A 14,095-nucleotide genomic window follows, 5' to 3' on the forward strand; every position below is an offset into this window, starting at 1 on the left:
AAATCCGAGCTCAGGAACTTGCATTAGTAAGAGCTGAAAACACTGCAAATCACCTTTAAAGAAAATAGTCACCCATTCCTCCCCTCCACGCATGGGTGCATTTTCCCCATAGAGTTCTGCTGGCAGAAAAGGGAGCCCTGCACCCAAGTAGAGCCCCCTCTCTGGGCCACCGGTTGCTTGTTGCTGGAGGCAGCCTGGCAGCCCCTCTCTGACTGCGGGATGGCGGCCTCCCGGGCAGCCAGGGCAAGGCAGGGGAGAGGGAGAAAGTGAGGGGACACGGTTGTCCAAAGCCTCATCCAGGGTGGGCTGGGAGAGATACGATTGTGCAAAGCCTCATGAGTAAATATATAAACAAATAAATGATAAGCATTTGTGAGGGAAAGGGCAAAGGGGAGAAAGGAGAGGAGAGGAGAGGAGAGGAGAGGAGAGGAGAGGAGAGGAGAGGAGAGGAAAGGAGAGGAGAGGAGAGGAGAGGAGAGGAGAGGAGAGGAGAGGAGAGGAGAGGAGAGGAGAGGAGAGGAGAGGAGAGGAGAGGAGAGGAGAGGAGAAAGGAAAGGAGAGGAGAGGAGAGGAGAGGAGAGGAGAGGAGAGAAAAGATAAAAAAGGAAAGGAAAAGGAAAAGGAGAATGGCTAAACAGTTGTGAGCAACTTAAGTGAGGGTGAGTGCAGTCCCTGAGGAGGCCCACACACACAATACAGTTTGCCTGGAGAAGGCTGCTGTTGCCAGCGGGGACGTCTGCTTTGTTACACTCACCAGAGGAGGCTCAGTATTCCTCCACTCCCCCTTCCATACAAGCTCAACTCAGAATCCAAGTGGGAAGTGGGATTTCAATAATAATAATGATAATGATAATGATAATGATAATAATAATAATAATAATAATAATAATAATAATAATAATAATAATAATAATAAAGCATCTGGGGGACGGAAATGAAATTTCAGAAGGAAGAAAAAAAAGCAAGCTCATGCCAAGGTGTAGTACCGAACTGTCCCTCTCACAGGGCTAAGGCAGTGCCAGCTGGGGTTGCCCCGCGGCGGAAGCTGCTTTCAAGGTTCCCGTAGCTATCGGTGTGCGAAGCATGAACCCCCGTGCTGACAGCTTGTGTTTGCGGGGACTCCAGTTCTGTCCTAAAAGCAAGGAAGCAAACCGTTCTTCTTCTGTTTGGGAGGCTTCTAAGGGGCATGCTGTGGCCTCACGGCTGCCTCAGCCTAGTGCAAGGGCCCAGTGCCGGCAGTCGGGTAGAACACATGTAGCTCCTCTGTCTCCCCGGCTAACTCGACAGCTGCTCGTAGCTCCAGTAATTAGACTGTCAGTGCCTGTTAGAGGAGAGGAAAATGCTTCTATGACAGATTCCACGAGTCCTCTGGGCTTTTTTTAAGATCTCGCAGAAATCACCAGAGCATTAACTGAGATCTCTTATTTCTCTGGAACCAGAAGGGAAGAGGTTCCCTCTGCCATGTCGCACTCCAATCAGAGTTCTTTTCTGTGTGAGCAAACACAGTGATTAACTACAGGCTCAGGAGAAGTTACCTTACTTCCCTGCCTCCTCGGGAGGAACTCAAAGCTTCCTGGCCGTGGGAACTAACTTTTAAAATCCCCTCCTCATATTGCTGAATTTAACTAAACAGATAATTCAATAGAAATTCAGTCCTCTCCGTTATCTGAGCGGAGAAGTCGCTTCACGCACGATCTGAGATATAGTGTTAATTCGGAGGATGCCTAGGAGAGGCTGTTCCCCTTTATGAACAAAAGCTCTGGAAGATCAAGCCGAGATGCTCCTACCCCCACCCATAGTTCACTCAGCAGATGAGACTCAGAGGAGGCGATTTCTTTTCCTCTCTACCGTATATTCCCCTTTCCCCCGCAACCATACAAGGTTAACGCAACAGAGGAGTCTCAATCCAAATGGCAACTGGGATTGCATTAAAAAAAAAACAAAACAAAACAAAAAAAAAAAAACCAAACCACATTGAAGGAAGGAGGAGGAAAAAAATCAGAAATAGGGAAAGAAAAGAGAAAAAGCAGCAGGCTGATTACGAGGTGTCAAAACTGCCAGGAGCAAGAAGGTGATAGCAATCAGGGGTGAGAAGAGTGCGCCATTCGTGCGGGGCAGCTAATTATCCGTCTCATTTGAGAAGAGCAGCATTCGAGGCAGCAGCGTTCGCCTGCTGAACGGTGACAGATTGGCGCGGAGGAGAGGGGAGGTGTTAAAACAATGGAGCCGGGCTTGCGAGTGCTGCTGCATGCTAATCAGCCCGGCCTCCTTCCTTCCTTCCCTCCCTCTCTCCCCTCCTCCCTCTCTCCCCTCCTTCCCTCCTTCCTTCCCTCCCTCCCTCCCTCCTTCCCTCCTTCCTTTCCTCCCTCCCTCCCTCCCTCCGCCTGCCTGCCACGACCCCTCCTTCTCGCTGGCCGCACCGCAAGCCCAACACAATCAGCCCCCTCCGCAGCAGACAGCACCACTCCCGGCATAGGTGGTAACCCAGAGAGAGTCCCAGTGGGACCGCGCAGCGGGGCAGGCAGCACCCGAAGGGGATCTGGCAGGCTGGTGGATATCAGTGGTAGATTTCAGACCTCGCCCTTGCTGCCCAGGCCCCCAGGAGCCCGACAGTATGTGTCCCCTCAAGGGGCAGAGGCGAGGAACTCTTCGCACAAGTCTTGTGCGTTCCTTAGGCTGTCAACCCGGCTCCCTCTTCCCCGCAAGAGGACGGACGATAGTCAGGACGCAACAGTGCTGCTTAGTAAGACACGACCGCTAAAATTCCAGACCAGGCCGCAAAGGTGAGGGAAGTGAAGAGCCGAGCCAATTCCTGAGGGAATTCAGGGGCTCCGTTGCCCTCATAGCTCTGCACAGTCACCAGAGTCAGGAATGCTAAACATGCTGTAAGCAAGTACGGACTCTTTCTCCGCTGCTTTTTGTCTTTTTGACTGCTTGACCTTGCAAGCCTGAATGACCGCACGTACCCAGTTTGCACTCCGTGAGGAGGTACAAAAGGGACTGCCCTTCCCCGGGCCAGGAGCAACCGTTCCCGTTTACAAAAACTGCGGCAGGGTCTGCAGGGAGAGGAGGAACGCTGCAAGCAGGATCACTTTGGCCCTGGCTTTCCCAGATAGTCCACGCTCCGCGGGACTCGCAGGGCAAACCCCAAGGCAGGAGCATGAGCAGCCCAGCCACAGCGAGTGCTCCACTCTGCCAGAGAGAAGCAGAGGAATGAGCGTTGGAATGTTTACTCTCCAATATTTCTCAGTTTCCATTCCATCCTGCCCTGAAAGATTTCTGATTACTATACACTTCAAAATAGTATTTATTACAGATTTACATAATCTGTATGTTTTATGTTAAGGGAATAACACATTGATGCTGTACTACTGAAAGGAGTTAATCTAAACTATGTAGTGTCTGCTGTAACAGAGCTGCAACTAAAACATATCCTTGTTTCCTGGCACTGATAAGTAACACATATCCAGAAGGACATTGCCCGGCAGATTAGGTAAGATACCAGGTGAAGCCACTGCTCGACTCCTGAACTTTCACTGGGTAATGGATCAAGCACTCAGCACAATTAGGTTATATGCATCTCTGTGTAACCTCCCTTTTATTTTAGTAAGTGTCATTACAAATAGCATGTGCCCGTTTTACAACAGGATTCATGCAGGCACACAAACACCGAAGGAGATTAAACTGGTTTAGGCCTGAGGTAAGCAGCACGATAACTCAGGTAGAATGCTATTTAAAACAGATCTGCGTGCATGTACGTCTAGGCAGTACTAATAGCATTTATATTGTGTTATTCTAAGTCTGTCGTTGACTGTACTTGATGAGATTGTCCATGAGCATACAGATGGTGAGATTTTCATGCTTCTGTGGCATACTGACATCTCCGGCTGTAAAAATAAATTCCCAGATCGCTGCGATACCTAAAGGAGTAGAAAAATGTGATCCACCTTAATGCTCATCATTCGAGTGCATCTTACATTTTAAGAGATTTTTATAACAGTAGATGCATACGTTTGAGCAAATCAGGAATACTGATTTAATTGATTTACAGAATAAAGTAAAAATCAAGATAACCTCTGTGCCCTTTTTTAAGAATTTTTTTGTTTGTTTGTTTATTTTCTTCTGAATTTACAGATGGAGGGGGATACAAACTTGCCCTTACTTGCCATTATCTCTAATTTATTTTTTTTAACTGTACATAGGATGAAAGGAGGAACGCGTTCAATTGAGTTTGCCTTACATTAAAATGTTCCTGGATTGTTTCTTTATTTCATTTTGGTTTCCAAACTGGTAAAAAAAGACTATTTCTATTTTGATCATTTCTGATGCAATAAAAAAGTACTTGCCTCAAAAACGAATGATAAAATACCTTCTAGAATACAACAATCACTTTTTTCCCTGCCTGGGAAGCCACAGTGTGGACTGAACCGTGTATGAGCCTGTTCAGCCTGGAAACCAACAGTGATAGTGCTTGTAAATAGCTGGGGTAGGGCACCCCTATTGGATAATATCTGGCCGCAGAGAAGGTGCTGTGCTTATCAAGGTCTCTGAGCTGATCGAATTAAAAATTTTCAATAGATATATATATCTGCGTGATATGGTGAAAATGAGCTTTAAACTCCCCACCCCCCAAATATTTTGCAGAGACAAACACATAAAATACATAGTTTTAGAAAGTTTAAAATACTCAATTGGTGAAAAATAACTAATTGTAAAAACGTGTCTATTTCATTATGCTTAATTTGCCATTCAAATCAAGTTTTTCTTAATAAGCTCTATTGTTTCTATCTGTTTTGTGAAATGCAATACGTGTGAGACAGAAAGCAGACTCGGAATGTGAATGAGACTTTTCCTATCGGTTTGGTTTTGGGGTTTTTGGATTTTTTTTTTTTTACAAATACAACATTATTCATATTCACAGGCATCTCTAAGTCGAGAAAATGATTAATGGAAGTGACATGGCATTCCTGAGGTCACGATATCAAAAGATGAAACATTAAATTTTATCTGCTAATCTTTTCTTATATATTATTTCTACGCACTATAAAGGTCTGTAAGCGAAGCATTCCATGGTTAATAGCTGTTTTCGCTCTCAGCAGTGACACGAGCTTTGTCAGGCTTTTGCTGTTTGCATAGTTCATTAAAATACTTCAATAAATTACTTGCTGTTTAAAAAACCCCACTGCACTATCACCCGAATAAAAACATCTATATCCTTCTTTTCCTGCAGTGTCAAGAAGTATAGTCTCTCTGGGCAAAAGGTTAGGTAGCCTTCATAAAGGTTTCCCATCTGTCATCAAGCGCGACATCAAGCCCTCTAGGTGCTGTGAAAATTATTTTCTCCGGAATTCTCCAGCCCAAAGATGCCATCCTCTTAATTACAAGCATTTGAGATCAGGAACGCCACTGAATTCCCTGGAGATTCACAGAAGATATGCAAAAACAATCTCTTCTCTTGCTTGCGTGCCAGGGCTTCTTTACCTGCCCACAAGCCAGTCGGCTCATTTACTAGGTAATGATGGATGAACCAAGGCAGCCCTTGCCGTACATGCCACCTCCCCTGACATGCTGCCATTGAAAGTTTCCTCTTTGTAATCCACCAGCAAAGGAGTGATAAATAATGTTTTTTTATTATTATTATTTTTATTATTACGATTGATTAACTGCCCTTCTCGCCATCACAGGCTCCTTTACACGGGTCATTCACTACACGAAGATTACGGAATTAAACACGTGGCTGCGATTGCGGATCATGAGACTTTCAGAACCCGCTTACAACAGGTGCTCTGGAAAACCACATAAAGTAGTATTCCTAGGGTCAGTGTGCGTGCAAAAGGGTATATGTACAGACGGGGTGAGGAGTCGACCCTTTGTGTGACGAGACCGTGCCTGCACAGCAGAAACTGAGCCTCCGGTCGGGCGAGAATCCTGCCTACGAATGTCCATTAGCACTTTTTCCAGCGGTGAAAACCAGGTGAAAGACTATCCGACCCATCAGTTTATCAACACTCGAGTGCTAGAGGTTTCTTTTGGGTTAAAGGGATTACAGCAGTTGGAGGAAGAAGTACAGAACGTGAAAAATATAATTAGCCCGATGCAAGTTCTCTTACAGTACAGAACCAGACCAACGGAACTAGCTGGCTGAAGTGATACTGTTCATAGCGCACATAGACCTGGTGGTGGATACGTCTGGAGAGACTCTGATAATGTTGTCAATCCGATCAGTGTAGACTGCATTTTTAATATGTGGAAACATGGACGTACCTCTGGACATAAGGGTGGAGGCGGAAAAAAAGCCACGTCCAAATTCAATAGGAGCACGGGAGAGAAACCTCGGGCTCCATGCCATCCGAGATGTGAAAGCCCACGGAGACTCAGCAGCCAAAATCACATACACTGATTTTTTTAAATAGAGTTCTCATCCATGGGTCCATTTAACTGCAGTTGATACAGATCAAATAAGCTTATTACTTATAGATTCTCAGTTGCTTCAAATTATTCTAAACAGTAGCAACAAGAATATCCCTGATTAGAACTGATTAATCTGATTTTCTTATCCAGGGAGTCTAGGGTCCCTAAGTATTAAAAAAATGATAAAAATCTTCCAACACACACCCGCCAGGTTTAGCCCCCCTGCCCAGGGAGCAGGAATAGTAGGTTTCTTTCTACCATTAAAAGTCTTCTTTCATATAATTTTTTATGATAGAACCTCATTTAGCACAATGCTCCCTGCATGCCTCCAAAGTTTTTATTTCATATATTTTTGTCTATAAACACACAAGAATTTTAGGTAAGACGAATGTGAGAAGAATATGGATCTGGCAAGTTATACGAAATATTATATGTTTTGGTCATGGAATAACGTCCTAGACCTTAGTAAGATTTTAGGAGTAGTTTTTAAAATTTAGTTTGTGTGATGATAACTTGGCATTATATGACAGGATTGCAACTGCAACTATTTGAAGACGTCTAGTAATCTGTGAATGCCTTGTATATACAAGGAATACTGTATACCTTGTGCACCCGAGGTTTTACTCAAAGTTCTGACGCGGCGGGTGTGTACGGGGCTCGACGGTCAAGTGTAAAACTGATGCTATCAGCAGAGCCTGTAGTCATGTATTCAAGCTCACAATAGGCTTAAAACATAATGGGCGTATGTGTTGTAAGCATTCGTAAGCTATTCTCGCCTTTTACTTCACGTAGAATACCAGGAATATCAGGAAATACCGTCCAGCCCGAAGGCTCTACAAACACAAAGAAAAGCCAGTTCGCTCAGCCTTTTTCGACCCCACCGTCCGATGAAGAATGGGTGCAACACCTGGAACATGATGTGATTCTCAAACTGGCAAACTTCTATATGGGTTTCAAGGGAATCGTACGGCAGACAAATCCAACTTCACTTTGATTTTAATCTTTCTATCAAAGAGGAGAGATTACTAGGCTGGCACACGAGCAATTACCTACCTCTTTGCGTGAGGTTAGCAAGATGATGAGGACTCCCATAGCATTTGAGCAGGTCCTTATCTCTCACTGGGCCTAAGTGACTTTTCCATTAAACGGTGAAGAAGATTAATATTATATATAAATTACAGTAAAGCAAATGTTGCTACATAACAGGCAGGTTGCATATTTTTATGAAAAGTTTGTAGGAAATAGCACTGTGGACTTAATGTCTTGCTGTCCTCAAAAACGGTCCCTTTCCTCTTGCGATGTTTCTGAGACGAAGCTAAGAGGACATGAGCTTCCTTTTAAAATTCCTGGCTTGTGTGTGTGTGTATGTGTTGGGGGAGGAAGTTTTTTTCTTTAAAAATAAAACTGTTCCTTGGATTTTAGACTTTTTTTTTTTTTTTTTTTTTTTTTTTTTCCGACGGCTAAAGGGACACGTTACCTTCTTTTTCTTCAGAAAAAATGGCAGAAAGTTGGAATCTTCTCACTTTCTCTTCCCCAAATAAACACTTTGTTACGATTAGATGTGTGGTGCCCTAAAAAGCAAGCAAACAAACAAAAACCGCAACAACTTCCAGGTCCAAGCATGCTTTCTTTTTTTTTTTTTTTTCCCAAATTATTTTTGAAAAAACACACTATTCTCAGCCTTTATATTTATAGTCGCAAAACTTCAGTACAATACCATTAAGCTGAGCTCTTTTGAGTTTTATTTGGTGACATTTTCTTAGGTTAACTGTGTTCACAATGACGAGATGCTGTGAGCAGTAACTCAAGTCCCGTAGGAACGCGCCCCGAGAGCGCTGGTGGTTAGTTGAGCAGCCATGGCTGGTATATCAGAGGCTAGTATGTACACTGGACTGACTTCACCGTCTTATTTAAATGTTGTGATTTTCTCATTTGTTGCATTGTTTGTACTAATACGAATATCTTGTTATGTTTGTTTTGTCTCCTGGGAGCCAATAAAGCTGTGAAGTTTTTCTTTACACCAAATGCAGCTCTACGGGCGATCAATCAATGGGTAGTTTTTGGATAATCTGCGAGAGTGAGAAAACTAATAAAGCAAGCAACTAAAAAAGGAAAACAAAGTCTATTTTCTGTTACGTTAGCTACGTTAGGAGTCAGGCTTTCCACCATGACTTTATAAGATATTTAAACAGCTACATTTAACTCTCAGGACAACACCTCGCTAAATTAACTTGCTGGTACATAAAGGAAAAAGTTTAGACATCGTGACCTCAGCAGCAATGTGGGTGACTTACTCTTATAATTAAATTTACTTTTACACTCTCATTTCTCCCCACCTCCTCCGCAGTGCTATATGAAAAAAAACACTAAGGCGAAATAGAGACAAATCATAAAGTGGAACAACAAATAAGTGATTTTTTAAAAATAAATTATTTTTTAAAATTGTTTTGCTGTACCAGGTATAATGCCAAGAAATAGGTAGACAAAGACGATATAGTTAGCTTCTAGGTCGCAACAAGGTCCATGGGAAATCGTGCAATTTTATTTCAAGGCAGCAGTTCTCTTATCATAACAAAATGAGTTATAAACAGATCAAAATAACAATCTGAGTTATCTAGCAGTAGTGGCTGAACTGAACATCACCAGATTACGTGATGAATTGTTAAATTGCAGTAGTATTGTTTTGGAATTGCTAATTAAAAAATAAGTAAACCCCCGTGACTCTGGATATGACAACTGAAAATACCCACGAATTATTTAATAAATGAAGCGTCTAACAACTCTAACACTTCCTGCTCGCCTTGTTAATAAATGTAATTTGAGGTAGATTTAAAAAATCTCCCATCTAAACAGTGAATTCATTACACGACGTTCAGATCTCCAGATGCCTATGGACTCCTCGGAATTAGGTGTTAAATAGACAAAAGTGAACCAAACTGCCTTTAAAAGCACAGCATGACCATGTAATTCTTTTTCCAGTTTGTGGTAAAAAATGATGAAACTTCTTTCCAAGTAGCTATCACCCAGATTTAGTGTGAAAAGTAGTGTAATTGTAATTCACGCCATCAGGGTCTATCACTGATAGACTATCAGCTGTTCTGTAGTTAGGAAGGCTTTCTTTTCAAATAGGAAAGCTGCCAAGTGCTCTGTGATACCTCCAGCAAGCTTATCGGATGGAAGATCGGAGCCAAAACAGCAGCTGCACACATATGCAAATTGGCAATTAATAGTATAACATTCTGGGGATGATTTTTTTCTTTTCTTTTCTTTTCTTTTCTTTTTTTTTTTTTTTTTTTTTTTTCCCTTTTATTTTTTTTTTCTTAATATGGGGAAGTATAGCGGAGCTACCTTAATATTAACCTTACCAGTGACAGGGAACTTCTTGCCTGAGCAGCCAAAGAATAATTACCCTCCGGAGAGACTTTCACTCTATTACTTTCTTCCTTCACACAAAGATCAAAGCTTTGTTGTCCTGCCGAGTTTGTCTCCATAATGAAAGTTAACTTCAGGCGATGTAAAAAAAAAAAAAAAAAAGGCGGGGGGGGATACCTTGTATCTTCAGTTCTCAAAAGCAGGGAGTCGTGACAATTCGCCCTCCCCTCTGCCTCCCCACTCCGCTCCCAATAAAAATTAATAATAATAATAAAAAATAAAATTAAAAGTCTGGTCGTTTTGTTTTAGCTTAGTACGCTTACACTGTTGCCTGAAAAGGTGTTCCGTGCTACATGGAACTCTTAGAACTGTGCATTTGTTATGGATACTCTAATCAACGGCAAACTAATTGAAAGGATTAGTTTTATGTATTTTCTCCAGCTTGCTGCAGCATACCGGCTTGCTTTATTTAGCCCAGCATGTATGAACATAAGAGTCCCAATTAATGCGGTTGCTTGCTTTAGTTAGAACGTTGCCTTTGAAAGGATCCTCACATGATCCTATTCTTGTAATAGCAGGCTGAAGCTGGAAAGGCTTTGCAAGGCTGCTGCATTTCACACTAGCTCGTCCCCAGCGCTTTACCCAGTGTCTGCCTAGGACAGGCGTGGGGTGATTAGCTAATGTTTTCGGTAATCTGTGAATTCTTAATAGTCTTATTTTCACGAGTAAAGATCTCAGTGTATCTAGGATTAGGAAGAAAAAGCAGATTCTCCACGAAGGCAGGCCAGGAAGTTTGCTTCCCTCCAGGGGCAGATGCGTCAGGAAGCGACTTACTTGGCATTGCTTGTGCTGCAGCCTGCCGTGCGGCGGAAGCCCTCCTCGGACCACCACCACTTCTGCTGTCTTTTTTCGCTGTCACTTACACTCCCACACCAATCCTTTTCCATTTTAGGACTTATTAATTAAATTTCTAGTTAAAACACCTTTGTGTTCCTATACCTCAGTTGTATTTCCGTCACAAATAGGGGCTGTTTCGGAGCGTGCTGCAGGCGAGTAGCGAGGTGCTCGCCTCAGGCGCCGCCCGAGCCCGCCGGCAGCGCGCAGCAGCCCGGCGCGGAGCAGCCGCCGCCGCACGGGCGGACCGGCCCTGTCTGTCTGAACAGCATCTGCTGCCACACAAGGCAAGGATTTTTCTGCTATACTACTTCGGTCACGCAGTAGCTTTAAATCTGACTGCCCCCTCCTCTCTCTCTTCAAAATAGGCTTTCGCCACCCAAATCCAACGGCGGCTTTCTAAACAGCACCCAATACCGAGGACAAAGAAAACACCTTTAGAATTAGAACATAATCCTTCCCCGTTCTGTTCCATGATCAAATCAACGTCACATACAAGTTAGAGATAAGTGGGGATATAAACAGATCCATACGTCCTGGTTTTCGGCTGGAACTGAACTGGAATATATACACATACCTATATATGTGCACATATCCTCTAAAGTCAGTTATTTGAGAGGGACATTTTTTCTTGCAATACTAAGATCTTAAAGGCAGAGTGATATAAATCCTCACCTAAAGTCACCTACAGTGAAAGAAAGACTAGTTTGGCTAAAATATAAATTCGACCAGATGCATACAAGAAAATCTGTTTGTAGGATATTCAACAAGAAGTATCAACATTCAGATGAGCGTCCCATCTCTGTTTGTCTAGATTAGTATTTGTGATGCCTTTTTCCAGATCGCAAACTCTTCTTCAATACCTTTGTTGACCTACTTTTTTATTTTTCCCAGTGTCTTGTAAAAACAGAGAACACAACTGTTCTTTAAATGTGCTATAGTTTAAGTATGTTTTAAAGTTTTGTATTATTTACCACATTGGTATCTCAATGTTTATTTTAAAAATATCATAGGATCTCATTATTTCACTTAAAAATTTACTTTGAGAGTTGTAATTTGGACAAAGGATGGCCTTCAAGCCTTCTCACAAATATATGTGAAAATAAATAAATAAAATATTTTGTATTCACACAACTCCTTTGGTTCTTCTGTTCTAATTATGACATAGATCTCCCTAATCAGCTAAGTTTAAAGAACATGCTTAGGTAATATTTAACATATAATCTCAAACAACGTAAGGCACAACCTAATAAAAAGATTCTGATGTTTACAGTTTCATGTAAATTGACTGTATCCAGAAAATTCAGGACAAAAATAATGGGATTATTTTCATTATTAAGAACAGGGTTTGGACCTTCATCCACAGTTTAATTAAAATCCACAGTAATTAAAACTGCATACTGTAAAACATGTGGTGCTATGTAACTGCATGCACAGCTTGGAGAGTCCTGTGATATCTGGTGCTGTAGAACATAATTTCTCTCAACTTGGGGTATGGCTTCCATGTAAGTGCTATACAGGAACCTTTGCATCACATATAGGTACACATACAACTCTGGAAAGAGTATAAATCCTTTTATTTTTTGTTTGGTTTTTTTTCTGAGTACTATGCTACTCATATATTTTTATATGCTCATTTGTCTGGCTTTAGAAGATAATGTGGTGCTGGGTTTTTTATATATATATTTTACATATATTATCCAGATAAAATAAGGAAAAAGGGGGAGTTAGGGACTTATGGCTATCTCCTAGTAATTTTTAAATCTGTTGGCAAAAATCAACCAACTGTGAAATATATGTTAAGATACTTATTTTTTAAAAAGTTATTATTAATAATAATAATACTAGGAAAAAGACACAAAGAAGTCAACCATTATTTCCTATATTTGGCTGCAGTCGGTTGACAAGAAAATCTACATGAGCCCCTGGACCAGTCTCACCATGTGATGTCTTTAATTTGAAGACTAGAACTCAAAAGCAGAAGTAATGATAAAAGCCAGAAATATTCTTGGAGTGCTCTGTTAAAGGAACAGAGAATTTCTTGGAGGTTTTTAAGATAAAGAAGTAATCTAAGGATTACTTGGGATACCGAGGGGACGGGAGTAGAAACAAGTCTATAAGGGTATATAAGAAGCAGAACTGTAATAAATACATTTCAGTTATAACTGAATAGCTTTACACTTTCTGTGTCCTAGTATTTCATAACTGGACTCTTCTCCATGGTCCTGGGACAACAGATAAGAATGACAAATCACAGGGAATTTCAGGACATTGTTCACCAATCCAAAACCAATTTTTGTGTTGTAGAAAGCAATCTTTCAACATTCACAGCAGTACATTGGGGCACAAGATAACTGGATGTACTTTTAGAAGTACATTCTCCTGACATTACTACAGAGAATCTGTGAATAGCAAGGGTTGAGGAAAAGAACAATTCAGTTAAATGTGCTGGTAATAGAAGAGTCACAGTGCCAGCATGCTACCTGCTTTGGTTATTTCCATTTGATTCACGAGAACAATACAGAAAGCTTTGTTTTCTTCCTTTTGTTTTCCCATGCATTTAAGCATGGAATCTTCCAGCATTAAAAAGTTACTCTATATTGTTGCATTTGAAGGACATGATTTGAGCATTGTGGACCAAATTGCTTATGAAAGCTCTTTTTTAAAATAGAAGGAATAATTCCAGAGAAAAGCCACAAGAAGATTCTCTAGAATATCAACCCTTTGGAAGACAGAGGTGCTCCTGAGTGAGAGAGAGCTGACTTCAGAACTGGATTTTTCTTGAGAAAGAAGTAACTATAGAGGAATGTAGTATAAGGTGGGACTGAACCAGCCTTGTTAGATAATATTTTTAAAACCTTAATAGCCATGGCTAATGAGTCCACGGCTATTGTAGTATCTGTAGTTGTTCCACTGGAGCTGTTTTTACAGAAGGTGAAGAGATTGTGGTGGAGATGGATAACTTCCATATCTGAGAGCAAGAAAAAGCAATGTGCCTATCAATATAGAGTACTACAGGGAATAAAAGTCTTTTTCTGAATAGTACACAAAATAGATAATATTAAAGCATATTAAAATTAATTAACCTGGTCTGTATAAGTGATTTAAAATATTTTTCACTTATCCATAACATTTTCAGGAATAATTCTAAGAAAATTTTGAATTTAAAACTCAATATATAAACACACATCACTGATACACAATAGATGATTAATCGTCGCTTGAAGATTAAGAAATTAAAAACTAGGTAAAGGCATGATACAGCCAACAGTATTTAGTAACTGAAAAGTAGAGAAATATTGTATTTGTTTTAAGACTGCTATTCTATGCGTCTCTCATATTTAAAGACACAGTGCCATAGACAGTATGAAAAAAAAAGTTCTATAAACATTTCATCCTAGGAAGGCGTGAGCTACTT

Source organism: Calypte anna, chromosome 7 (assembly GCF_003957555.1).
Source record: "Calypte anna isolate BGI_N300 chromosome 7, bCalAnn1_v1.p, whole genome shotgun sequence".
NCBI lineage: Eukaryota > Metazoa > Chordata > Aves > Apodiformes > Trochilidae > Calypte > Calypte anna.